General features: G+C 47.5%; 1 long non-coding RNA gene across 1 annotated transcript in view; it reads left to right on the top strand.

The window, feature by feature from the left end:
* LOC121232627 overlaps window positions 1–22,871 on the top strand; it is a 28,617-nt gene extending 5,746 nt beyond the window's left edge. The window contains exons 2-3 of the long non-coding RNA XR_005931461.1: window positions 3,816–4,221; window positions 22,338–22,871. This is a non-coding gene — a long non-coding RNA (uncharacterized LOC121232627). The remainder of the gene's footprint in view (window positions 1–3,815; window positions 4,222–22,337) is intronic.
* The last annotated feature ends 3,195 nt before the right edge of the window (window positions 22,872–26,066 follow it).

Raw genomic sequence — 26,066 nt, 5'->3', positions numbered from 1 at the left:
AAATCCCGACGGGGTGTGCTTACGCTGCTGTCGGGCGGGTGTAACGGGAACGTCTCTGCAGCTTCTTCTGGCCATCGCTGTCCCCCCCAGCATCTCCCCACACGCGCCCCGTGCCGGTGCCTGCTCCGCACTCCTTGGCTGCGGCTTTCCTGTTTGGGGATCGAGAAGAAATTGAGGGAGCTGGACAAGAAGTGTACCGGTACCGAAACAAGTAGAATTATTATAAGGGATGGGCGTGACTTGGAAACGATTATGCAGGGAAGGGGACCAAGATTTCCCCCACGTTGAGGCTGTTACCTTTACGCGGGGGTTCAGCCCTCCCAGTTACACGAAGGCGGTACCTTCGCAGCAGGTTAATCGCCGTTACTGTGCCGGGAAGGGGAGCTGGTGACGGAGCGGGGCGGTTGTCCCCGTGCTCTCTGCCGGGCGCCCTGCCCGGGCTGGCTCCGATCGATGGCGGGGAGCCGCGTCCCCGCCGCCTGCGCCGAACCGGGACCTCGCGTCCCACGCGTCCGCCGCCGCTGTGGCGCTCGCACCGCGCGCCTTTCGGTCAGGCTTCCAGAACTGATTTTCGTTTAGATGGAGGCCTTCAAATAGGAACTACGGAGAGGTAAAAAGCGGGTTTCTGGAGGCGTGCGGTGGGCCCAGCGTGGGTTTCCAGGCCCATTCTTTGGATGGTGCTGCCATCTAGGGTGTGAGCGTGCAAAGGCCTCGCTGCAGACGGAGGATCCGCGGTCTCAAAAGACTTTCCACAGCGTTTTCCACAGTGTTTACTCCCCAAGTGCTGCTTGGGAAGGGTGTGCGGACAGCCAGGCCAGAGCTCGCAGCGGCTGCTGGGGCAGAGCAGCCCTTGGAGGCTAGACAAGTGTCTGGTATGTTAGTACGATGTATTATTCCGAGGAAAAAGCCGCATTAAAAAATTGCAGAAGAGCATTGTGTCGTGGCTTGGGCGTTATCGTGGTCTCGGGGAGACAGGGAATTGGTGTCTGGCTTTGCCGTGAGCTCTCTGCATCCCACAGGCAGCGCCGTTGCTGCCTTCGTTGGCTGCGGGCGCGTTGTCCCCTCTGAGGTTAGCCCTGATCTCAGGTTGGCCTTTTACGCGCGGCTGGGCATGTACACTTTTTTGTTTGTTTACACGTACCCGTGCAGCTTGTCAGGTTTTGTGGAAGAGGTCAGAGATTGCTGGCAGCGACTCTTGTTTCGGCCACGGACTAAGGGCTCTCCGCTGAGCAACCCTTACTCGTGGCATGTGCTCTGCCTCTGCAAACGCCGCCAAGCAGCTCCAGGGATGGGCTTGTGCACCTTACCGCGGTCTTTGCTTTGCTTTTATGTTAAACGGTCCTTTTCTGTAGATCCAAGAAGTTTTTACACGTACTTAGAGAAAGTGCAAGCCAAAGCTAGGCTTTGGGCTGGTTTCTGCTTGGGCTCCGGGGCACGGTTAGGGAACAGATGTTCAATTCAGACCAAAATCAATCCTGAGCTTGAAATCTGCACTAATGGCTCCAACCCCACATCAAAGACTTCAAAGAAAAGGGAATTTTTTTTTAGTTCCAGCTCAGGTGTAACTGAAATTCCATTTTACAGACTACTTTCCACAGACTTCATATTTGTAAAGCCCAGCAAACGGACCTCTCCCTTTCCTGCATTATAATTAAGCCTGGCTGAGTGTACTGAAGCCTCAAGAGTTTGTCCTAAGCTTACCTTGGTGTATGAGTTAGACCTCAGCAAATCCAGCTGGTATTTTACTCTGAGCTCAAATTCCTGGTTAAATGAATTTACATGCAGTCTTAAATTCCTCCTAGCTGGCTGTCTCAGAGACAGGTGAAGAGGGGCTGCCAGGGCTGTTTCGCCATTCATCGGTATCGATGAACTGGGCACTTAATAGTCCAGATCAATACCTGCTGCAGTTCTTCTACAGCTGTATTACTGTGACCTTCCTGATTGAAAGAATGGCCTCTGCAAAAGCACATGGACTTTGAAACAGGAGCTATGACAGCCATAAAGAGGAGAGTATATTTTTTTAACTGCCTTTTACTTTTAACTGTTTAGGGCAGTGCTGTTTGCTGTGGATCTGCATCCTATTCTTATAAATCCCTTCCTCCTTGTACCTCCTGGTAGTACCTCCATACTCTGCCCTTACTCAGCAATACCTCACGTTTTCTGTCATTCTTCCCTTTCCTCACATCTTCTACTTTTTGCATTGTTTTAAGTAAGTCTGTGTTGAAATGATCCGTATAGTCCATAGTATGTGCCATGTTAAGACAAAGCCCACCAAAGGGTTAGCAGGAATTAGGTGTTTTCATCTGGATGGGAGTTTTACTTGGTTCCAGGTCCATTGATTCTGATGAATTTCAGTGACTTAAGAGCACAGATTCTGACATATTTTTAATGTGTTCTGGCTGTAGAATGAACTACGGATCAGATTTTAAAAGCTATATCATGTTTGAAATGGTTTTACATGTTCTTGTGGGAAGCCTCAAAGTTACTAAGTCAGGCAGGTAACTTGCCCTTCTCGCCCATTTCCTACAAAAGAATCCTGTATACAGATGCTACAACCTTTTGCTTTTTTGGTATAAGCGTTGGGTTGATCAAACCTTAATGTGTGCTCGGTAGCGAAGGCATGATTTAAAACCTGCAAAATAATATTGGTGTGAACATGGCTGTTGCTTGTAATCCTGCGTGCAGTGGGTCAGATTTCGGGCTACGTGGTTTTACACCAAGACTTTGGGTCTCACTCTTTACTTACAGTCAACAAATATTAGTAAATACAAGTATCTACTGATCAGACTTGCTACACTGATGTTTTCTTTCATGTTTTTAGAATTATATGAAGTTGAAAGGAAATAGTCTTCCCTCTGAAAGTAGAAGAGTCTGCACAACAAACAGCCCTTCAGTTGGTAGTTTGCTGAATTTTCTTTTGCGTAGCCCCTATTTTTCCCTTGCCTTTGGAAGTACATGGCAGAACTCATGCATTGTTGCAGCTTTGAGGGCTTCAATTTTTAAGGCTTCTTGTTGGACATCTTCCTCCTCTCTGAAATGCTTTTTGGAGCCCTGTGGTGCTGGTAGGTAGGTGATTCAGTTCCTAGAAAAATGTCTAGCTGGCACTTTTTAATGTGTGGGTTTTTTAGATTCATCTCAAATGAGTACATTTAGAGCTGTATTGATTTCAGCGTGCTTTGAACTTGACCTTTTTCTTCTTATTTGTTAATGTGGATGTAGCTATCTGAGATAACTCTTAAGTATTACAGATGGACTGAAATCCATCAGTTACTCAGAGTGCAATTAAACACTTCCTACTTTTAGCTATTTTAGAGATTTCAGAGACTGCGAGGCTGGTAATTCTAGTATGAATGCATTTTTAGTTATCGCAAGTAAGTATTATACATTGTATCTTTACTTATACAATTTATATATATTATACCTTGGACTGATGCTTTTTGGCTGTAAACAAGAGAAAAAGCAAATGCTTCACTGAGGAGGAGGCTGTCTGAATGGGGAACACGAAGGGTGGTGTTGTCCCTGTGTTGGTGATGCTGTACCACAGCAAGTCCCTCTCTGGAGCTAAGCGTGGATGCCATTTCACCGGGGTAATTGTTGCCTAAAGTCGCCCTGAGCACGTGGACCTCTAAAGTGGCTGGAAATCACATTCCTTGCAGGGCAGGTGGAAGGAAAATGCTGAGTGTCAGCAGTGATTTCATCAAGAAAAGCAGCTCGTTAGGCATAGGCATCAGCTGTAACTAGACATTTCAGGAGAGACCTTTTGTGCCATAAATGGCTTTGAAGTCATTGATTAAATAATGTTTTTTGTCCTGCAGAGAAGGAAACCCTCGGCAGCCTCCTTTAGCACCCATGCAGAGCTTAAAGGAGGAGAGTTGTGGGGTGGATTTGCAACAGACCCTGGCAGCAGTACTCTGAATTTCCTTTGCACTGGCTGATGTGGAGCTGCAGTGGGGACCTCAGCTGCGGGGGACGTGCCCACCTTTAATGTCTGTTTTCATGGTCCATATTATCTCCTGCATGGATGGCTCCATCCTCACCTGGGTTACACCCTGGCTTGTACGCCATAGGGGATGCCCACACTTACACACAGCACATGAATCGGTTCAAGGAAGCTCCGAGTTCAGCTGCTCCTGTTTCAGGCCAGAAGACTGCAAACCTGGTGTTTTTGATATAAAGGGGTTGATTTCTCTGATCTGATGAAGACGCAGTTCTTCAGTACAGGTAGGCTCCTGGATGTATGGCTTTCCGTTCATATTTTACTTTGGGACTGATTTTTCTCAGAAATACGGAGCATCATTTCCTGCTTGCATGTCTGTCTGGCATCCACAGATGGTGAATATGGAAGTCCATTGATTGGCTTTTCTGAAAAACGTCGTAGGGCTGCTGGGTGTTTGGAGTTGCAGCCACAAGTCATTGCATGTGACTCATTTTAGGTTCCAGCCAACCCAGCTTATGGTATAGAAACACCTTTAGTATCTTCTAAACTTAAGTTTATTTTACTGCAACATCTCCCTTGTTTCCTAAGAGCTCCAAAACTTGTTCTTGGATAAACCTCCCTATTTCCCAACTGGCTTTCAGCAAGTTCCAGATCTGGTCCTAATTACTGCTCTGTGAACATATGTTATCTGAAGAACTGATGAAAACCAAAATTTGTCATTGGAAAAACCCTGGTATATTGATGTTCTTTATGTAAGCATCCAAACTGGGACAAATTAGTTTTTTCTTTCATGGATTTGAGTTGCAGAAAAAAACAAATTGGAGATGTCAAAATCTGCACGTGAAAGCTGTAGGTAACTCCTGGGTGTTACCAGCCGAGGCCTTTGCATCTTAGCTTTGTGCTATCAGCTTTGCTCTTTGGCTGGCCCAGGGCTCCTTGGAGTTACCCCTGTGACCACGGGCTCCAGTGTGGTCTTGCTTCTCCATGCCCTGTAGTAATGTCTCTGCTGGAGCATGTGAACCCCACACCAGGTCTCTGCTCCCAGAAGGAGCTGCCAGCAAATAGGTTTATAGAAAGATAGTGCCAGGAAACTTGGCAGCTGATAACAGAGCAGCTGTATTTGTTGTTTCTAACTGGCAAAACACAAAGCAGAATTAAAGCTACTCTACAGGTTACTACAACTTTTAAAGTGAGGGAGACTATGTAAGTATATTGCTACCAACATACTAGGTAATATTTTAGTATGAAATTTCGGTTGACCCTGTTAATTTTGCTTGGAGAACAGCATAGGAGAAATAAGGAATAACATGCCACGTCAGGTTGCCCATCAGTAATCAGAAAGGCTCCGCACTTGTCGCCTATTGCTGGTTGTTGCTGGTGACAGTGAGAATAACTCTGAAACTGGAACAGTGGCACGAGAGCTGCTTTACAGGATGAACCGTGTCCACCAGCTCATCTGAGCCCTGGGTTTCAACTGGTCAAACTGGTACTGCTCCAGTTGGAGCATTTTAGGTTTCAGAAGGCAGAGCATCCCCAGGAGCAGAGTCTGACTTTGCCAGGAGGTACCGTCCACCCCAGAGCCCCTGTGGGACGATTTCCCTTGGTGCTGGTGGCAGCGGTGTCACCAAAGCCCTGCTCTGCCCAGCAGTGTCCCAAGGAACTCCTCTTTCATGCACGGGTCTGCTTGCAAGCTTCCTAAAGCTGAAAAGTGCTCAACACATTCATACGCTCTTAACTTGCGTGGTTTTTGCTGTCCGTGTTTTCAGCTTATTAGGGTTGTCTTCATTAACCTGGCTAAGTGTGTTCTCTGTAGAGAATGCAGTCTCTGCGTTTCTTCCTTTAGTTGATTAGTCAATGACCGGGCAGCAGTTTTATATTTCACTCCCCTCCTTCCTTAGCTGTTGGGTGGCCCCAGCCACTGGAGAAACTGAGATTGTATGAGCACCACGGCACAGAGGTGATACAAGAGAAATGGTAATTACTGAAGATACAAGTACATGTCAGGAACTAGAAATTCCTATTTGATAGGAGTGTCTTCACTGCTCAGTTTGCAGTGCACTTGCCAGAGCACTTGCTCAGCTGAGTTCATTCTGGGAAGCTTTGGGTTCTTTTTATTTGTCTTAATTTTGAGCCATTAAGTGTCGCTGTTTCCAGCAGTTCTCTTCAAACACAAGAGTTGGAAACCTTCATTGTAATAGCCCGGGGCTGAAATTTCCCCATTACAGCATGACTCCAGGCAGTGGTGATTCAGAAGAAGGAAAGAAAGTTCCTTCTATTTGTTGATACATCCTAACAATTCTGTTTTTTTTTCTTTTCACTTTGGTCTGATATTTTGCCCATCCTAAGGCATCTGAGGGACCTTGTCCTTGGGAATATTTCTGCCTTGCAACAGGGAAAAGGTCTGCTGCTCATTCTTTTGATTCCTTTGGCTGCTTTAGGATGGGTGATAATATTAGACCAGAAGCAACTTCATCAGAGCTCCCCTTCAGAAATTCTCAGGGTAACTGAACAAAAAGAGTTGTTAGAAAACCCTTTGTAGCATAGCCACTGCTTTTGGTACTGTGGTAAAATGAGGATGAGTCTGTGCTGTTGTAATTAAGTGACGGTGTGAAAAGTCTGGAAAACAGTCCAGGTGTAATGGGAGCATAAACTTCCCCGACATCGGACCCACTAATGACTCCCCTTTGGCTTCGGTTTCCTCCTCTGTGACTTTGCGAATACTTTTGGCAGCAGCTGGAGTTTGAGTTACAGCCACAGAAAGTAAAACTGAATGTCATTGAAGATGTGTTCTGGAAAGAAGATCCAAGCTTGCTGTACTTAATGGAATGAGATAGTTTGAGGATTATTTTTTCCTAAATGGCCCAGTGCAAGCGATAACTTTCCTGGACTGCAGTGAAGAGGATGCAGCGTCCAAGTAAGTTCTGCAGCGTTTTCACTTTTCCCTTAACCTTATAAATACCATTTTTTAGTAGTCGGTAGCAGGATGTCTGGAAACGTTTCCCACCAGCCTCTGAAGGCGTGCAGACCTGCTGTGGAAGGAGGAGGGAAGCCGGTGTGTGCCGAACAGGAGAGGGCACTGGCACTCCAGCAGCCGTGCCGGGCTCAGCACCCCGATCCGTGCCCAAGGACTGATCGGCTGCAGCGCACACCCTCCGCACCTTACGCTCTTAATATGAGACAAGAGCCTAGGAAAAGAGGGAACGAACTGCGTTTGTTGTCTGTGTCTCTCTGGAGGTAGGGTAAGCAAAGGCTTGGGGCTGAATTGCTGTGCGCACGCTTGCGCTGGGTGGGAACCTGCCCGTTCCCATTTAACATAAGCAGGTTCATCCGCTGGCGTCCGGCACAGCTCTTGTATTTTTTTGGAAAACTCTGAATTAGTGTCCTTTTTTTGCACCTACATTAGGTATTCAATACACGCAGTCTCTCCTGCGGTTGTAAAAGCGTGCAGCCCTTCATCCTGAGAGCCAGTATGTGCTGCCTCTCCTCCTGCCCCCGTCTCTCAGCCATCAGAAGCTACGAAATGTTGAATTTCCCTCCTGCTTCACAGCATTAACAAACAGCGTGCTGGGGAGCAATTAGCAAGTGCACCCTAACCAGTGAGTGAGGATTGTTGTGTCAGGCTCCGTCCCTCCAGCCACCATCCCACCATCTCTGATGGTGATGCTGGTGAAGGGCTCCCTGTCCTGAGTCAAAATGCTGGGCAAAGACCTCTTTCCCCCCCCCCCCCCCCCCCCCTCTTAATTTCCATCCTTTTTTGTTTTCATCTTTTTGCTTTGCACATGTAAATGGTCTATTGTGTCAGAAGGAACCAAGTTCTGTTTGTTTTCAACTCTGATAAGTCTTAATTAGACCCAAAGTAAAGCTCTTGTGAAGTTGTTGGCGTAATTACGGGCTGGGAGAGTCTCCCTGCTGAATCCAAACCCAGCCCCTGCCTTCCTGGTCCCGTCAGAGCGTGGCACAGGGAAGCGGGGACGAGGCATGCGCGGCAGCAGCCCCTTCGTTTCTCTCCCTAGTCCCTTTGCAGTTTGTCTCTGCTCCGTGAAGATTTGTGAAAGGCAAAGCAGAAAGGGCCTGACTGCAAGGGAAGGAAATGTATTTAGAAACATGAAAAATAGGAAGTGAAAAAGTTTTATTTGCATTATTCACCAGGTTCTATTATTTATTACATTGCTGTGCTAGTGTATCATTTTGTAACTCCCAAAGAAATGACTGTGCTCCTGGCGGGTGGCTTTGTGCTGCTGCGGCCTGTCTTTTAAATATGGACTCCTGATACGAGATGTTGTTTGGCTATTTCAGCGCTGCTTAGTTTAAACGATGAATTTGTCAGATCGGGTTTTGACATAGGCCCAGGAGAAAGGCAATTCACATTCATGCTGCTTGCTGTCTCCCCCGCTCTGCCTTCAGCTGAATTTTTCCTTAAACCTTAAAGAGGTTATCTTGTGAGGGGGACACCTTGGGCAAGGGGAGCCAGCAAGGTGCACTGGGCTGATTTCCACGCTGGATTTAACGAAGGTGACGGTACAGCAGGAGCTGCCTTCCTGCCCCGTGCAGGTCAGCGGGGATTTCATCCTCCTCGATACCTTCACAGCATCACCTTGTCTTCAGGCTCATCTAAACCAGAAGGAAACTCCTGGGCGGTGAAGGCATGTCTGGGGCTTGCACAAGCGTGCTTAGGAGGTCACTGCGTGTCCAGTGTTGTTCTTGAAGGGCTCTGGAGCCGCTGGTATTTCTGTGGGGTGGTTGACATCTTCAGTGATCTGCCCTCAGGCACGATTTGGCGTAAAGTTAGGAGAGACTTCCCTGCGCTTTTCTTACTACTTTTTACAGAAATGAAGATGCTTAGCCTGTAAGTATGTGGTTGCTTTCTTGGCACAGGAGAAGAGAAGATAGGTGTATACGTTGTTCGGTTCCTTAGTGCTGCTCGGCAGGTTTGTGGGAGCACTGTTTCTTGGAGCAGTCCCCTTTTGCTGCAGCAACTGCAGCCCACCGTGTCTCTGTAGCTACCTTGGACAAATTTTTTTTCTACTCATGATATAGGCAAGGTTTTTAGCCTGTCTTAAACAGCTCTTAGAGCCTATGCCTTCTAATACTTCCCCATAGGCAAATATTTTCACATATGTAAACAATTCATTCATTTATGTGCAGGATGTCATTCAAGTCCAGTTGTCCCCATCCACATGTGTCCTTTTAATGAGGGTCTGCCTGGAAACCCAGCCTCAAAATTGTCCAGATACAGTGTCCATCTGAACCAGGTGAACCCTTAAAAAGCCTGGAAAAAAATAAGGACCTAAACTGTTTCTCTGTAAGAATGCATAAATATTCAAATGCTAAACTAAAAGGGCTCTCGTCTCATCCCACAAGCCATTTGAGAGCATTGCTCATTCAGCCACAGGAGGATTTTAGTACTTTAAAAAAATTGCCACAAAACATCTGCAGTCTACAAAGAGCTGTTCTGCAAAGCATCTTGTAGGCATTCTGCAATGCATCCCTGATGGATTTATTACCTCCAGCTGGCTGTTTTGCAGCAAATCTTCCTTCCTTCATCTAGATGGCACTCTGCAGTCTGAAAAAGCCTTTTCCAAATTAACGTGGAGAGCGAAGTTTCAGCAATCACAGCCAGGAACTTGGATCTTTAGTTGTAATTTTGTCAAACTCTGGTTATGTGAATGGGCAGGAAAGGAAAGGAAGGAGAGGGGGGAAAAGAAATGACATAGATAGAGGTTTTTTTGGGGTTTATGAGCTCTGGGACCTTAGAAAAAAGAGTCTTTTCCCCTGGAGCAGGTGCTGGTCCCTTAATGCTCACTTGATAAATACGTGCTGCATATTTCGGGAAGCTGCAGCACAGTCAGACCTCCTGATCTTCTCCTTAACCAGTTCCACCATTCACCCACCTATTTCTTGGCCTTGTAGGTTGTGCTACTCCTGAGCCTTTCTGGTACTGGATATTTAACCCACCTGAGCTCGTTTGCTCTTTCTGTCCCCCAGGTCACTGCATGTCCTACAGCCTGGCATTCAAAGGCTTGCCAGTAAGCAAAGGGGTTAGAAAAATAAGCAAAGATGCTTATTATTTAGATAAGATATTATTTAGATACTGACATACTGCAGAAAATAGGTAGCAATTTCTTACTTTCAAAGGCAAATTTATTGCCTTCTATGAGTTTATTTTTCTGGCTATACTCAGACAGGAAGAGAAATGTCTGGGGGCACCAAATACAAAGCAGGATCTGATAAAGGCAGTTTAGGGAGGATGAGAAAGGGATGTATGGGGATGTGCTAAAATGATCAGGGGAAAATGCAGTGAGGTGAAAGTATGAAGAGTGAGGCAGTTGCTGGGAACAGCAAAGTGCATTTTAAAACTGCATTGAAGTGCCAGAATCCCCAGTAGAAGCAGAATACCACTGGTGCCATCTTTCTGATGGTCTGAGTTCATAGCATGGATGTCAGACTGTGAGAAAACTAAGCACCTTAACCTTTGGCCAAGCAGACGTCGGGGGGTGTCCAGGGTGCATGTGCAACGTGTGTATATGATTCCCTGTATAGCTTACTGTAAAATTGTGGCATTTGTTGGCCTAAATGGGATGAAAGGTGATTTATACATTGTATAACTTCCTGGTGGTGTCCTCTCCTGAGCGTGTGTTGGTGAAGGGAGATTTTTGCCCATCCATATGGCCCTTTTCTGCAAGGGGAACTCTGTGGCAGAGTATTAAAATCGGCATTTGGTAAATCTGGAGCAACTCTGTCAGTGGCCTTTGTGTGGAGTGAGATTCCTTTTAATTGAAGGCATCAGTGCTGAGAATGGTGCCTGGGGAGAATTACTTGAGATATTTCTCTGTGTGTCTTGTGAGCTTGCTCTGATTGAGCCCTCTCTGACCGTTAGTGACTCCTTTAGCTTTCATGTGGCACTGGGAGAGTACCCCGCGCTGCTGTGGGGACCCACCTTTCCCCGTGCTGGCGTACTTGGCCATGGCCTCTACCCAGTACAAATCCCCTGTACACGTCGCTTAGACGTTTTCCGTGAGCAGCTGTTTGCTGGATGGCAGTTATCAGAGTAGCAGTGGCTTTGTCAATCCAATGTCCATTCTCACCAGTTTGTGATTCTGCCCGGGGTGAGCAGGGCTCACCCGCTCCTCCTCCAGCTCCCACCAGTTCCCTTCCTTCCCTCTTACTCACCTCTGGCATGTTTGTCCGTGTGTCTGGATGCATTTCCTGAAGTTGTCCTTCCCTTTAATTTCTGCGCCTCTAGCATGGGCGGCGTCACCTGTACAGCTATTTCTTGCCGATTTGCAGTGGTTCAGCTTGCAAGACCTGTGTGGTGTGTTTGTTGTTTTGTGTTCACCCCACAGTTGTTGCCTGTTTGGGGCTAACAAGAGCTCTGGGAAATGGTTTTGTAAAGCTGTTGTTCTGTCCTTCAAATCCCTGCCCTCAAGGTCCGCTGCTGCTAAGAAAAGGTAGAAGAGGATGAAGTGTGTGCAAATTGGAAGATTTAAATAAGTAAAATTACAGAATGGTTTAAAAAATTTTCCTACTTCTGGTCTCCATTGAACTAAGGATGTGTCAAAACAAAACCTACCTGCCCACATGCATATACACGTCCTCTCTCTCCATCCATTCCATGCCTGTTTGTCCCTTCCACAAAACGTTGTCTTTCGGGTAACACTTTGACTGGCAGCTCAAGCCCTCAGCTGCATTGCTCGATGCTCCTAAAATTAATAGCTACTCTGAAAAGCACAGTTCATTTTGGGTTCATGTGAACCTACTCTTTCTTCAGAGCTGCGTGACCGCGGTTTGGACAGTTTTGAAGTACCCCATCAGACAGTTTTAACATACCCCATCTCCTCCTGGGCTGCTTGCCCCGCAGGGCTGAAGGCAGCAGAGCGATGGGTATGGTCCCGGTGGGTTGTCACTCGTCGTACCGGCCGGGAGGTGTGACTGGATGGACCACAGGGCTGTTCACGCAGGATGTGAGTAACCTGAGGGAGAGCCGTCCTGTCCTGACACGGAACAAACAGGGAGCAGTGAGTAAGAGGTGGCCTGGGCACGCCACGGTGGAGCACCAGAAATAGCCTCAGGCTCCATAGAGGAGCTGCTGACGTGGGGAGAAGAGGAATTTCAGGATTCTGGCAGTGTGTAACGGGGTGGCAGAGCTCCAGATGGGGTTCCCCATGTTATGAGCTGGAGCAGACTTTGAACCTGTGCTGCTTTTATAGCAGAAATAGGTTTTCATGGCTGTCTGCTGTCCCACCAATACCCTTGCTGCGCCAAGGGAGCACCTGACTGCGATCTACCACAACGAAAACCTGCCGGGGCCCAGCAGTAAGATTAATGCTTACAGGATTTTCCTGGTGAGACTTTTTGTGGTATTTACCAGAAGATCCTTGAAGGCAGAAATCATTGCATTAAAAGATTAAGGCATGATTAATCATGTTTTTTGCCCCCCCCCCCCCCCCCCTTTCTTCTGGCAGGCTGGCTCGGTATTACTATACAAGACCTTTTTCATTTTTCTACATTCAGAAGAATAAGTTTATTCAAGTCTTTTCTACAATTGTGCCATCCTCAGGTAAGAAGGAGCCTCAAGAAAATTTCAGGGATCCAAGCGGAATAGCTTAGTACTTTGAACACAGGCACATTTTGACCTCTCGCGTTTTAGGTTTTGAGTGATGTATTTAATCCATGGTTCTTCATAAATTAATAGAAATAATTAAAAAACATAATATTTGAATGATGTCATCATCATCCAAAGATCCTGCCTTGGTGTGAGGGGAGCAATGCAGGACGGAGGGTGGTTGCAGATGTACTAATTTCTTCTGATGTGGTGGCACTTAGTGTCGGGGTCGAGGGGTTGACCTGAGAGTGGAGCTGCATGGTGGTTCCCAGCTATAGTCTGGCCCCAGAAATAGTGTGGCTGAAACATAGTTTAGGTGCCCAATTTGGAAATATTTGGAAAGTATGTCCCAACTTTTTAAGTAGAAATCTTAAAAATTAATCAAGGAAGAAAGAGATGCTAGGGTAGAAACAGGGTAAATCTTTTAATTTGCTTTGGTTATTGAGACTGTCTGCACCACAGGCCATAGATATGGCAAAAAGTTGTGCCTTCGCTCCCTGGTGCTTTATTCATTTCTGTCCGCACAGCCTTTCTTCTGTGCTCTGTCAGTGAGGGTCACGGTTGTGCCTTGTACTACTGCGTGCAAAACATTTCTTAATTTATGTGCTAATTAACCTGACAGTGTGACTTGATTGTTAGGAGCTCGGTGTCCCGGCAAGCCTGTCTTTGCAGACAATGATCCTTCCCTTTTATTTTAACTAGAGCAAGGAGCGCAAGGCTGAAGCAGGGAGAGGCAGCAGCTTCTCTGGGGGGCGCGGGGGGGGTCAGGATGCGATAAGGGCGAGTATTGTGGAGGATGCAGAAGCTTCAGAAATATCCACTTTCAGCTTCCCCTTTTAATGGAAGTTTTATTTTAGAAAGTTTTAGTTAACGTCATTCTAAAGTTTATTTCCATTTTATTTTTTAAATAAAGAGGCTATAAAGCTCCTGGCTGGGTTTTCATTTTTGCTGGCTGGGAAAAGAGAGGTGAATTGGCTGCTTGTGTCCCGCGGGGATGCTTTTGGGGCTGCTCAGCATGTTCCTGCCAGCAGCGCCTGGCTGCCTGACCTACCTACGGCTGTGACTCATCCGCCACCTTCCTGGGGCAGGTGAGGATATCGGATGCATTTCTGCAGCCTCGTGAGCTGTATCTATACCGTGCGACGCTGCACGCAAAACCCCGGTTGCTTTTGCCGGCGTGTCCTGGGGCCACTTGGGTTTCCTTTGCTTCCTGCGCTGCTGCTGTCCCAACGTGGGCGTGAGTCTTGCCAAAACCGCCGTTAATAAAAGAAATACGAACGCGTGTGTTGCTTGCGGGGCCGGGGCAGCCGTGGCAGCCTTGGGTTTGGTGCAGAAGCCTTTGCCCTGGCCTCCGGCGGGGGGGGGCTGAGGGGATGCAGCCGTCAGCGTGTGCTGGGGGTCCCTGTGCCAGCCCACACCTTGGTGCCCACCCCACGGTGCGCTCAGCCGGAGGAGCTGCAGCCTGGCTGCTTCGCAGGCTCAGAGCTTGTACTCTCACGCACCTGGCTTATTGCAAACATAAATTTAACCACAGGAAAATAAATGGCTAGTCTTTCTATGCTTTTCCTTAATTGCTTGTTTCCTGTGTGCTTGTACGGCACAAGCTAATTTTAAGTAAATTCATACAAAATTAAAGTCTCGTAGTGAAGCTCTTCCTGAAGAAGCCACCTTTGTGTTAAGTGGGAGAATAGCAACGGCCAGTTCCAAAGTTGGACCCTGGGCTGCTCAGGGTTAGTTCCCTGCACTGCCACAGGCTCCTTTCCTGCCCCCCGGCAAGTCGCTGAAATCGCTGTGGGCCTTTGATGGAAGTCTGTGTGATCTGAGCGCCCAAATCCCTCCGATACAGGAATTATCTGTGTTCCCACATATGCCGCAGTCGCTTGTCTGCAAAATGAGCGAAAGTGCGGCATTTGACTTACAGATGTGATGAAGAACACAGAAATAACCACGAGGTGCTTGTATCTTGTGATGGTGTTGGCAGAGTCTTCTCTCTCCCCTTACATCTCTCTCCTCCCAGCTGGACCGTCCGCCCCCTGGAAAGGTGTCAGCATACAGCTAACGTGTGAGCGCCCTTTGTTATTAAGAAACTTTTTCAGCGATGCCGAGTTTGTGGTGTTTGAGTTGCAGGTAGGGAATGTAATCCCGGCTGGTGCAAGAGCCAGGCTGCTGGGCTGCGCTTCCGAGCTTGGGAAGAGTCAAGGTTTGCCCGTCCCTCCCCTTTGCCACCCGCTTCGCTCCCTGCAGCAACATCCAGCGCTCTTGCCGCATCACCGCTGTTGGCCACGCTGTGAGCTAATTCAGCTTAAAAACTTGCAAAAAAAGGTGAGTTGTTAGAGGGCAGTTCAGTTTAGGAGTGGTGCTGAGCAATGGGAGCAGAGGTGGATGGGAAGAGCTATCGTGAAGCCACATCTGCGATGCTAAGCTGAGTTTGTGGGGCTGGCAGGTGGGGAGAGGTGTTTTTTCCCTTTCCGGGCTGATAACATGCATAAAGCACCAAAGTGCTACATCTTTTTTCTTTTACTTGAATGTTTCAACAGAGACACGTGCCTGATTGCATCTGCCTGCGCACCCACTGCATCGCTAAGGATGTGCTGAGGATGCACAGTGCTTGAAATTTGCTGTCATTTTAGAAATGTTTTTTTCTCTACAGTTTATTTTTTGTTGAGTAATATTTTTTGTTCTTTTATGTATTTCAGCATCCTTAGTAATTTTGAAAAAGAAAGACTTATTGGGGGAAATAACATGCATGCAGAGGTGTGGGCTGCATGTGAGAGAGAATGCTACATCTTGAGTAAGTCTGGGTTGATGGGTAACTGTTCAAAAGTTCAGAAGGAAACCAAAATGACACTGTAGCCTCATATATTTAAAACTGTCCCAGTAAAATTGCTGATTAATGTGCTCAATCAATGCAGCAAAAGTCTGGTTCCTGAATTCATTACTCCCCAGCTGGGAAGATGGCAGAAATTTGGGAAGATTGTTTCTAATTCCATGTGCTCTGTGTATGGGTTTATTTTCTTATGTGGAGAGAGTGGGAAATTTGCCTAGTGTAACAAACGCAAAAAATCAAAAATTAATTTTGTAGGGCAGCGCGAGGACAGGATAGGCCCTGATTTATGAGCATTTGTGTAAATGGAGGATGCGGGTCCTTAGGCTGAGCCCAGCACCGATGTTCGGATGTTTGGATTAATCCATCATGTGGGCTGGAGTCAGGCTTGCTGGTGGTTTGTTCTTTGGTTTCCTCATCTGGAAAAAGGGAAATGTTTTGGGCATATGGATAAAGATAAATCAAAATGATAAAGCATTTCATTCCAGACTGATGACATCTGCACAAGAATAACTGTTCCTGAATAACTTATCGCATAGACAAACTAAAAAAAATAATCTATTTTAAATAGAAATATGAAGGAGGTATAGAGCTCTGGGTGACAAGCACAGCTCCTGATAACACATGAATCACAGATCACAATAGGGTCTTTAAGAGCTATAGAAATGATAGTGCTGTTTTGGTAATGGTACATCATGTCCCATCTATATGTGCATATACTATATTTATATTAAATACTTGTGTACATTCCAATTTTATATATAAATACAATTTACTGTTGTGGGCTTTAGTTAAGAAGAACTCTGACTTGTTATTTTTAGTAAAATAATATGGTAGAAAGGAATGTAATTTATCAAAGAAACACTGCTGAATTTGTGACAAGAACAGGGGGATAATGGGATTTCTGAGACTGTATGGATGTTCTTCGCAGTGATTTGAGAGGGCAGGATATGGGGGAACTTCACTGAAAATGAGTTCTCTTTTTTCCTGAGATTGTTTTAAACCTAATCTATTTGCAACTCTTATTTTATGGATGCATACAGCTTCTTAGATGAATACTGAATTTTTTAGATCATTTATTGTAACAAGTAGTTTTTGCCTGGAAAAGATCTCATGCTGCAGACCTCCGTTACTAATAATATATTGTTTCACAGTGCCAGCCTTTATTTCTTTTTAGTCGAAGCTTTCTATCAAATTCCAAACTTGAATTAAAACTGCTGTTCTGACATGTGAAACATTGCCTCATCACTCTGGAGGTTTGTCGCATTTTTTTTCCCTTACTTTTAATTAGACCGTGTGTAGAGTCCCCCCAGCTAATGCACGCACAGGTTTTGATGTAAGCGCTCGCGGCAGTTTGGAAAGCACAACAGACACGTGACTGGAGAGGGTAGTTAATTTATGTATAATTAGGCATAAAGGCTCGACGAGTCCTCCCCCTGCTCCACTTGTGCACGATAACCTGACCCCAGCGGACTTGCTAATGAGCAGAAAGGAGTGTTTCTGCCTTCAGCCCAGGTGGGCACTGGGATCTGCCTGTTTTGCAGCCGCACGGCGAGGTGGGGGAGTCCTGGGTGGGACACCCCGGCAGCGGGGAGGGCGTTCGTCCTCGCCAGGCTTGCCTGGAACCTTGGTGCTCTCTAAGGCAATCTACGGTGACCCGGGAGGGTTTTTGACTACTACAGGAGGATTCTGTCATTTTTTGGGACCCTCTTCCAGCTGCAGAGCTCAGTTACTTTGCGTGATGTTTTTCAGTTGGAGGCAGCGTCCTGTGTACGAGCTGTCATTTTTTTAATCCATTGCATCCCGCAATGATCTCCGAGGGAAAGTACAGCAACACAGCCCCAAAACGTCCTCACGTTGTTCCTGTGTCCCCTTAGAGGAACAAACCCCAAAAGACCCCAGTCATCCTCTGTGTTGCAGATGGCCTTGGCGGGCAGGCGGAGCAGTCGGCTGCCCAGGTACTCTCCACAAAGCATCCTTTTCTTTTATTCACTTGGAAGTTTTCCCACTGCCATTAACCTCATTTTCGGTACTATTAAGGGACACCATCGCACACGGGTGAGAGATGGGGCAGCTGAGGAGAGCATTTAAGCACGGCTGGGAGGGGTTTCTCACCCGCAGGACCCCTGCCGCCCGCCTCGCTCCGCTCTCCAGGCCAGAAGGTGCAGCTTTGCACCTCCAAACACCGCCGGCACCTTCTGCTCGGGGCTTACCGCTTCAGCCTGAGCCCTGGCGTCTTCTCCGCGCGTCACCTGTGCTCCTCGCTGAGCGGAGTCGATCGCGCCCCAGGGCTGTGCTTCCAGTGACTGCTTGCCCTCTGCTTTAAAATATTTACTTCATTTACTGCTTCTGTGATGTATCCATTTCGGCTGGGCTAGGAGCCGTGTGCTATCAGAGTTTTCTTCCTCTCAGAGGTAATTGCAGACCGTGGCTGAATTATCCCTACCCTCTTGGGAAAACTGCAGAGCCTGAGCTACGAAAGCCTCTTACTCTCAGGCAACTTTTCCAGAGCCGATATAACTTCAGAGTCTTGTATGAATCCTTCATGTATTTTCAAGACTATCCTTGAAATATGGTCACCAGAGCTGCTCACAGCATTTAGCAATGGTATCTTGGATACCGGATGCTGAAATAACACAATTTCCCTGCGCTTGCTTGATAATCTCCTATTTATGTAGCCCTGGATTGCTTCTCCCCTCTTAGTAACAGCATCAGACGAGGAGTTCATGTGTGGCTGGTTCTGTACAAACCTCCTCATTTCCTTTTCTTAATTGCTGATGCCAAAATACCGTTGTCCGTGCTATTACCATGACCTGTGTACTTGGTCCTTAGACAGGCAATATGCCATCTGCAGCTATTCAGAGCACTTTGCTCAAATAAACTGGTATTACTCAGCTTTCCAGATCTGTTCCCGTCACTAATGCTGTTCCTGGCACCAAATACTGCCATGCACAACCTGTATCAGTAATGGTTTTGTGTATTTCCTGGATAATTGAGTAATGTACTGAATAGGATTGGATCAAAGACAGAAACTATTTGGCTATTTGTCTGTTTATCGTGTAGTACCTATTGGTTAACTAATTTTAAAATAATCTGGGTACCTTTATTTTGTATAAAACACTTTTAGATTGAAAATCTACTGCCCATGGAAGTCTGCTTCAGGCTTAAGTCTCTGCCAAACAAAGCACGGATGCAACCAACATAGCTGGTTTATTTGACATTTTATTTTCCCTGGTTGATGGTGATATGCAGATTAGCTGACCTTTAGTTCCCAGATACCCCATTTATTTGTAAGTATTGGCCTATACTGAGCTTCGGCCACAGTCCCCAGATGGATCTTGCTGTAGTTTTTGAACGTATTAACAGGTGGCATGAACTGCTCAGGGCTCTCCTTGGGCAACTTGTCTTCACGTGTTTGCTGAGAAGTAGTACAAACCTGCTTGTTTAGGAGTTTGTTTAATGAGTTTTTCATAAGAGAAGGAATCCTGGCCGGAGGTCTGGGTCCCAGCAGTACTGTGAAATACACTGTGAGTTAAAATATAACGATCCTGCTGTTGACAACTAGCAGCTTTAACTGGCCCCGACTCGGCGCGTGCTTCTGGAATTTGGCTGGCTTGTGGCTCTGCTGGCCCGTGGCCGTCCTGGCTCGCTCGCTGCCCGGCGTGTCTAACCGGAGGGAGAGCAGCGTGCCGGCAGCGCTCAGGCTGACCGCCCGCCGCATCCCTCCTTCCCTCCCGGCGAGGGGTGCTCTGTGACGGGCAACGGGCTCAGGCCATGTCTGTGCCCGCAGGCTCCCAGCTTCACCTCTCCCCGGCTCCTTTAATAGTGAAACAGCCCAGCTGCTCCTTAGGGTCTCTAACAGGCACGACTGAGATGCCGACTGAAAATTCTGCTGCGAATCACCAAACGCTGATAGTTGCCCACAATTGCTCTGAAACGGATCCAGATCTGAAATGAGGTTATTTTGCTCGTGGTCTGTTCTGTATTCGCTTAAGCACCTGCGGAGAATTACTGCTCCTACGAATAGGAGGGACTGAAGTGGCCTGATTTTGGGTTTCTATATCAATACTAATGAGCATCTCTCTGCAGCTCCCTCAGCGAGAGCACAAATAATATTGGCTTTCCCTCTCCCCGGGGGTGTGCAGCTCTTGGTTGCAGTGGTGGAGCAAGCCTCAGTGGGAGCTGAGCGAGCGGCTCGCCAGCTCCTGGGGCACTGCGTTCGAGCAGCCTGTGCCTAAAAATAGCCACCTTGGCCGTAGATGCAAGAACACTGTCACCCCCCAGCCAAGCCTGTAGCCGTGCCCGAGCGGAGGCAAAGCCCCTGGCCGGGTCAGCAACGCCGGTACATATGTACTGTGCATGGGCAGCGCTGCAGCGTAAACCCCGGCTGCTCGACGGCACCGCGGCCGCTGCGGTAAAACACAGGTAGAAACTGCTCGCCTTTTGGGCATGGTCCAAACAGAGGGAATATTTGGCTTTATTTCAGTAGCACGGGCTGCTGCTGCTATTTCTGTAGCTGGTTGCTTAACGAGAGGGCACAACGTAGCTCGAGGGGCTCTGCAGAGCGGTATGCCGGTCTTTCAGGAGAAATTTGGCTCAGTCTGTCCCTGCTAGGGATCTTTTGCATGAAGATTGTTCAGTATTGCCTCAAACTGGACAGGGCTATCCCCTGGCATTTCTTACTGCCAAAGCTCCCGATGGAAGAGGTATATTCACATCAGCAGAAAAACAGAATGGGAAGAATTAAACCAAGAAATACAGGTGAGAAGGAAAAGGTGGTTTTTAGAGCCCTGCAGCTGTTGTAAAGCGCTCTGCTGACGTGTCAATCCCCTATGATGCACAGCATATGTCGAGACGGCTCCGTTTAAAGGGATAACGGCAAATGATCTGAAAGGCTCTCTCCTTTTGTGTTCTTATTTCATCCCAGTGTATTACAGGATTTCGTTCAGGTTTTTCAGTGGTCTCCTGGGTAACGCTTTATTATGGCGACGGTGTGGAGTTCTAGTTTGTAATAACGAGATCTATATAAATAAGACTGATTCTGTTGCCTCTCGTAATTCTTCCTGCCTGGGAACACTCAAAAGCCTTTTGCAAGTGTTAATTTCCTATTATTTGGGATAGAGAAGCACCTCCAGGTACTGCACAGAGCATTGCAGCAGTGTGTGTTGGGCTGGCCAGCTGCCTGTAAAAGCCATACCTTTGAATCATGAGCTTCAAACAGTTGAGGGTCTTTTTGTACCCAGAGTGAGTCATTACAATAATTGCTTTTTTAGTTATTTAGGTTTTTTGCTTTGTCATTCTGAGGTTTTAAAACAGATGCCAGATAGTATGAGACTAATTTATGAGAGCTGAAGATGCTGTGAGGGGAGCTTCAGCCTTAGAGAAGAGGCAGATGAAGGCTGGGAGAAAAGGATGGTTATGCTATTTCACAGATTATAACTGGATGTGCAAAGAGGTGAAGGATGCTGTGACCCAGCAGACTGCAGTGCTGTGTTGAAGACAGGCACTTTGGCTCAGAGCAGCATCCTTGGTGCCATAATACGGCTTTCCATACGGTGCTGCTCTGTGCTCGCTGAACCTATAGTCAGATACCCAGGCATAGGGTAAGGCCCCCAGGTACCCAGGCTCAATTTGAGCATCTCTGTTGTCCTAAACTCCCCGTGCTTGGTCCGGAAAGGGAGGATGAGCCGTGTCCCTGGGACTCTGTCCTGCTGCTCCCTGGGAGCTGGGGTGTGCTGTTACTGGGGGGTGCCTGGTGGAAAGGGGAGATGCTGTGCTGGGCATGGAGCGGAGCCAGCGGCAGAGCCTGAACAGCACGTGGGGCACTGGCAAGAGAAAGCAGCAACGGTAATGAACTGAGTAACGGTTTAATGGATTTCCTAGAACTGTGCTTTGTAAGGGCCTGCTTGTCAGGATTTGCACTGTATTGACACGGGTTTTCAAAGAAATGAGGACTGGGTTGTATAGCAACGGCTGTCACTTTATTTGGCTGACCTTCCACGCTCCCTCCTTTCAGGAGGGAACATTCATATACATTAAAATGAATATGAGCATTCATATCCATTAAAATGAATACCGTATAGCTGAGAGTGAGGCATAATTGGCTGGAGACAATGTATGTGCTGTGCTGTTCTGTACAATATTGATTGCTCCTTGTCCAAATATATGTATCTAACATCAGTCCATTAAGCAGCAGCCCCGCTGGGTGGATGCCAATCTTTTCACGCTGCAGCGGCTTTCGCTTCGTCTCGGCTGTAGAACGAGCCCCGCGCGCGATGTGCCGGCGTGCTGTGGCCGGGTGCTCCGGGGCACGCGGCCATGGGGGGGTCAGGGCCCCTCACGGTCCTCTGTGAGTGAATCTCTGCTCTGCCGGGGATCTCCCTCCTCGCGCCGGTGGTATCAAATTCACAGTGATGTTGTGTGGCACCAGCGCCGGGTGCCACGTGCTCTTCAGGGCTTGTGTGAGGCTGCAGCTAAATCCCAAAGGAAAACTCTGCTCTTTTTTTAGCCAGATGAATTATGGGGAAAACCCGTAGCCAGCCAGCAGACATGCTAATGCAGAGACGAGTCCTGGAGGTTGGCAACAGGAGCAGCAGCGACGCAGGTGCTGTTGGGGCACATCTACGTCGCAGCACGCTGCACAGCCACCTCGGCTGGTTCGAGATGGTAAGACCAGGCGTGCAGCTGCAGCTGGGTCACGCTGGAGCTGCGTCTCGCGTGATGCTGCGCTGGCCTGCGTGCTGCCACCCACCCGCCCACGGCCACGTGCTGTGTCTGCTCCCCTCCCCGGCTCCCTGCCGAGCCCGTGGGGTTAACAGCAGCACAGCTCACGCAGGCTAATTGGTGGCCACTGAAGGGCCTTATTCTGTTTTTTTCATTACCTTTTACTGCTTAAAGGCTCCTAAATCTCTGCATTCAGGGAAGAGCGGTGCTGCTTTTCTCCAGTCTAATTTAAATCTCTGCTTCTTACTCAGCAGACTGAAACACATTGCAGCCGTCCCCAGGCAGAAGTTTTCAGACTGAACACAGAGCACATTACCAGCACCGGTACGTGTAGCGTGCACCAACAAGCACACTTGACGGATGCGGCTTGGGGCCGTTTGCACTGCTGCAGGGGTTGCGGCGTGCTGCAGAGCAGAGGGGCTCAGCTGCAAAGCTTGCTGTGCCCGGCGGCACCAGCTTCACGCTGCAATGGGAAGCCACTCGACACCACCCGCTGCGGCTATTTGGAACTGAGGTCCATATTCCTACATCTTCTTATGTATATGTACGCATATATAAATGGGAATCATTCCTCTGTTAAACCTAAGCAAACAATTTCTTTCCTCCTGCAAAGAATTAGTGTCCTAGCAGATCCTGTAATAAATTAATCTTCTTTATCATCCAGTTAATTGGTTCCACAAAACCAGTGAGCAGTGAAATCTTCTGACCTATTGATTGATGTATAATGTTGTATTAGTAGATAGCGAATTACAAGAGCTGCTGTGCGCTTTGGTACTGCTGCTGAATTTGTGCTACAGGGAGCTCTTTCAGGGTTGGTGTCTTACGTGCAATGCACAGGCTAAGAGCAGTGTGTGAAGGTCTGGGGCAGAAGGACTTCTTCGATGGGGTTAAAGATCAAGCAGAGAAGAAAAAAGAGCGTCTGCTGTTTTCCTCACCCCACACCATCCATTTTAGATAGAGAAGAGCAATATGCTGCGATGTGACAGACCGCTAGAATCAACAGCTGAACTTTTAAATAGTACAGAAATGATGAAGAGGCTCAATTATTGACTCTCATGGAGCTTTTGGTGGCAGTAATGCATGTTGGCACAGGGCTTTGGGTTCATCTCACCTGAGGTTTGGCATTTATTCCATGAGATGGGACACCGGTCCTCCAGGGCTCACTCTGCAGCAGGCAGGGCACGAGGTGCACATCTGGGTTGTTATTTGGCCCACCTCAGATGTTCCTGCCTCTGTAGTTTGAAGGATGCAGTGTGTGGGCTGTGGGCATTTAACACTTCAAATTAATGTTTGCTATTTTGGTGGGATGCATATGTGCTTAGGTACGCAATCAATTTTTCAACCCCCTGCCTGTGATCTGCTGATGTGAAAGGCTTAGTTATAAACTGTGCTTGTTTTGGCTACAAATAATGCTTTGGGGCTACCCAAAATTATATTGTTGGCAGTAGCTGAAACTCCTCTAGCTGTTTTTTCCCAGCACAGTGTGGGGAAGGAGAAAAAGCAGAAAAGGAAACAGATAGAATAAAATATCCCTGTGGTATTTTTTCTATTAAAAAACTACCAAAAATTGCAGTGGTATGTTGAGACAAAGGGTTGAGCCCTCGATGTCGTCCAAAAGAAACAGCACAGAAAACTCTATTAATCCCTCTGTATTGTATCGACCTTTTATTTGCTCCCATCTTTTTCTTCATTTCTGCGGTGTTCTGTGTGCTGCACGGTGTCACATCAGCCTGCGGGGCTGTGGGGAAGGGTGGGCAGTGCAAGTCGCAGCTCTTGATTTCAGCTCAGACGTTTGAGGCACACAAGTAACACACAGAGAGAAACCATCAGGGCAAATGGAAATCTTGTCTCTGTGCCGGGCTCCTCCACAACACCCAAGCGTTGGCTTTGTCCTGCTGTTGGTGTGCTCCTTTGAGGAGCCAGTACACCCTTAACATCCATCTTCTGGCTCCTCAGCCCTCCATTGCAAGATGCTGTTTGCTCGTGCCTCTGTTTCCTTGCTGCTAGCTCCATGCTGCACATCAGGGAGCTCACAGCTGGTCAAAGCTGGTGGTGGAGGAAGAGAAACAGCTCTTTGGCCTGATTTTTCTCACCCCCTTTGCTATGGAGCGGACTTCGGGCAGGGAAGCGGTGCCTTTCTGTGCTGCTCACGTGCCGCTACTTACAGGAGGAAGAAAGTGCTCCTCTTTGGCTCCATGGCTGCGTTTTGGCTGTTGATCTGGAGAGACTTTCCTTGAGGGGAGGTAGGGGTGGCTCGTTGACCAGGCACATCCCATCCCCAATAACTCCTCTCCTTCCTTCCCCCGGCGCTGAGCCATTACATCTCTCCCCACCAGGAGGAGGACTCAGACCGACAAATGCTACGGACTGCAGCTGAGCATGTCTCTCAGCTAAAAAAAAAGGCCTGGGAGGGATTTACCTGAGCTTTGCTAGATAAAATGCTAAGTTTTTTTTTGGGGGAGGGGCATGTTAGGGTCCACATCTACTGCGTCTGCCCATGAACTAATGCTGGAGGAGGAAAGAAAAGCCTGACAACTTCTGAAACCCTCTGCAGCCTGGGGGCTGAGCACGTAACATCCCACTGCTCCCGGGTGGATGGGCAGCGGTGGGATATGAGGCTGCGTGACATTGTCAGAGATGGAACGTAGGAAAGAAAACATGTGTTCCCCTTTTTAAATGGGAAAGAACAACAACTTTACTTCTCGCTTTCACATGGTAAGTAATGGATGGAGAAGATCCTCAGGCACAACATCTGTGTGTGTTGAGACAAGTTGCAAGAACTAGAAATTTTGGTGAATTCTGGCCCAGTACAAGGAAAAAAAGCTCAAAAGGAATCAGGAAAACATGGTAATCCTCATCACTGTTTGGCTGATGCACCGTATTGCCGCTGAGACTCGGGCATGGTGCTTTGTGCTGACATGAGCTGAGCTTCCTAGGAGCAACAGCAGTACCAAAAGCCCCTCAAAGTAAAGTGGAAAGGAAAGGTAAGCTAGAAAATCTTCATTCCTTTGACTAACATGAGTTTTTGTTAGGGCTGTTTTTGGCTGAGGGTCTTAAATCACCACATTGCTCTGCAGAAGGGATCTTCACGCGCAAGAGCCTTTTGTGTAGGAAAAGCATCTCTTCCCAGTTCTACTCAGTAACTTTCACAACAAAATAAGGCCTGGTTTTTAAAAGCTTAAAATGTGGCGAGCATCAAATAGCAATTCAAATAATAAATAAATGCGATGTCAGCTAATGCGTAATTACAGAGAATAGACCTGGACTCTCTTCAGAGCTGCACAGCGAAGGGCAAGGGGCTGTGAGCAGTTTGCAGCAAGTGAAATTCTGGTTCAATAGGAAAAATGTTCTCCCTGTGAGAGTGGTCAGACATTGCCACGGGGGAACAGGGAGGTGGTGCAACCTCCATCCTTGGAGACGCTCGAAGCTTAACTGTCCACAGCCCCGAGCAACCTGATCTGACATTGAAGTTGGTCCCACCGTGAGCAGGGGTTGGAGTGGGGACCTCCTGCCAACCTCAACCGTTCTCTGCTTCTGTGATTTACAGGAGTAAAGTCTCTGTTATTAAGCTATCATTTTATAGATCTATTTTTATCATGAAAATACATTGCTTCATGAGCAGTGGTATCTCTGAGCATTCATTATTCAGAAAAAGTTTGTCTTCCAATTACACAAGATCATAAGAAAAGTGACTGGTTTGTCAGAACCGCAGAGCTAAAATAAGCTGCAGCAAGCACATTTCCTTGGCATGGAGCTGGTGTCTCTAATTAGAAAAGCTCTGGAGAGTTAATCTGCTTGGGTAGTGAGACCTATTCCTTCTTCCTGCAGCATGCGAGATGGCTGGAGCTGAGCATCTCAGAAAAAGGCCTGGAGGCTGGGCTTCGGATAATGAATATCTCTTACTTGGGAGTACTTACTTCATATATATATGAATTTCCCAAACATTAGGTTTGCTGTGCTCCTGTCAAATGGCTGAACTG

Source organism: Aquila chrysaetos, chromosome 25 (assembly GCF_900496995.4).
Source record: "Aquila chrysaetos chrysaetos chromosome 25, bAquChr1.4, whole genome shotgun sequence".
Lineage (NCBI taxonomy): Eukaryota > Metazoa > Chordata > Aves > Accipitriformes > Accipitridae > Aquila > Aquila chrysaetos.
This window is presented reverse-complemented; position numbering and strand designations above follow the sequence as displayed.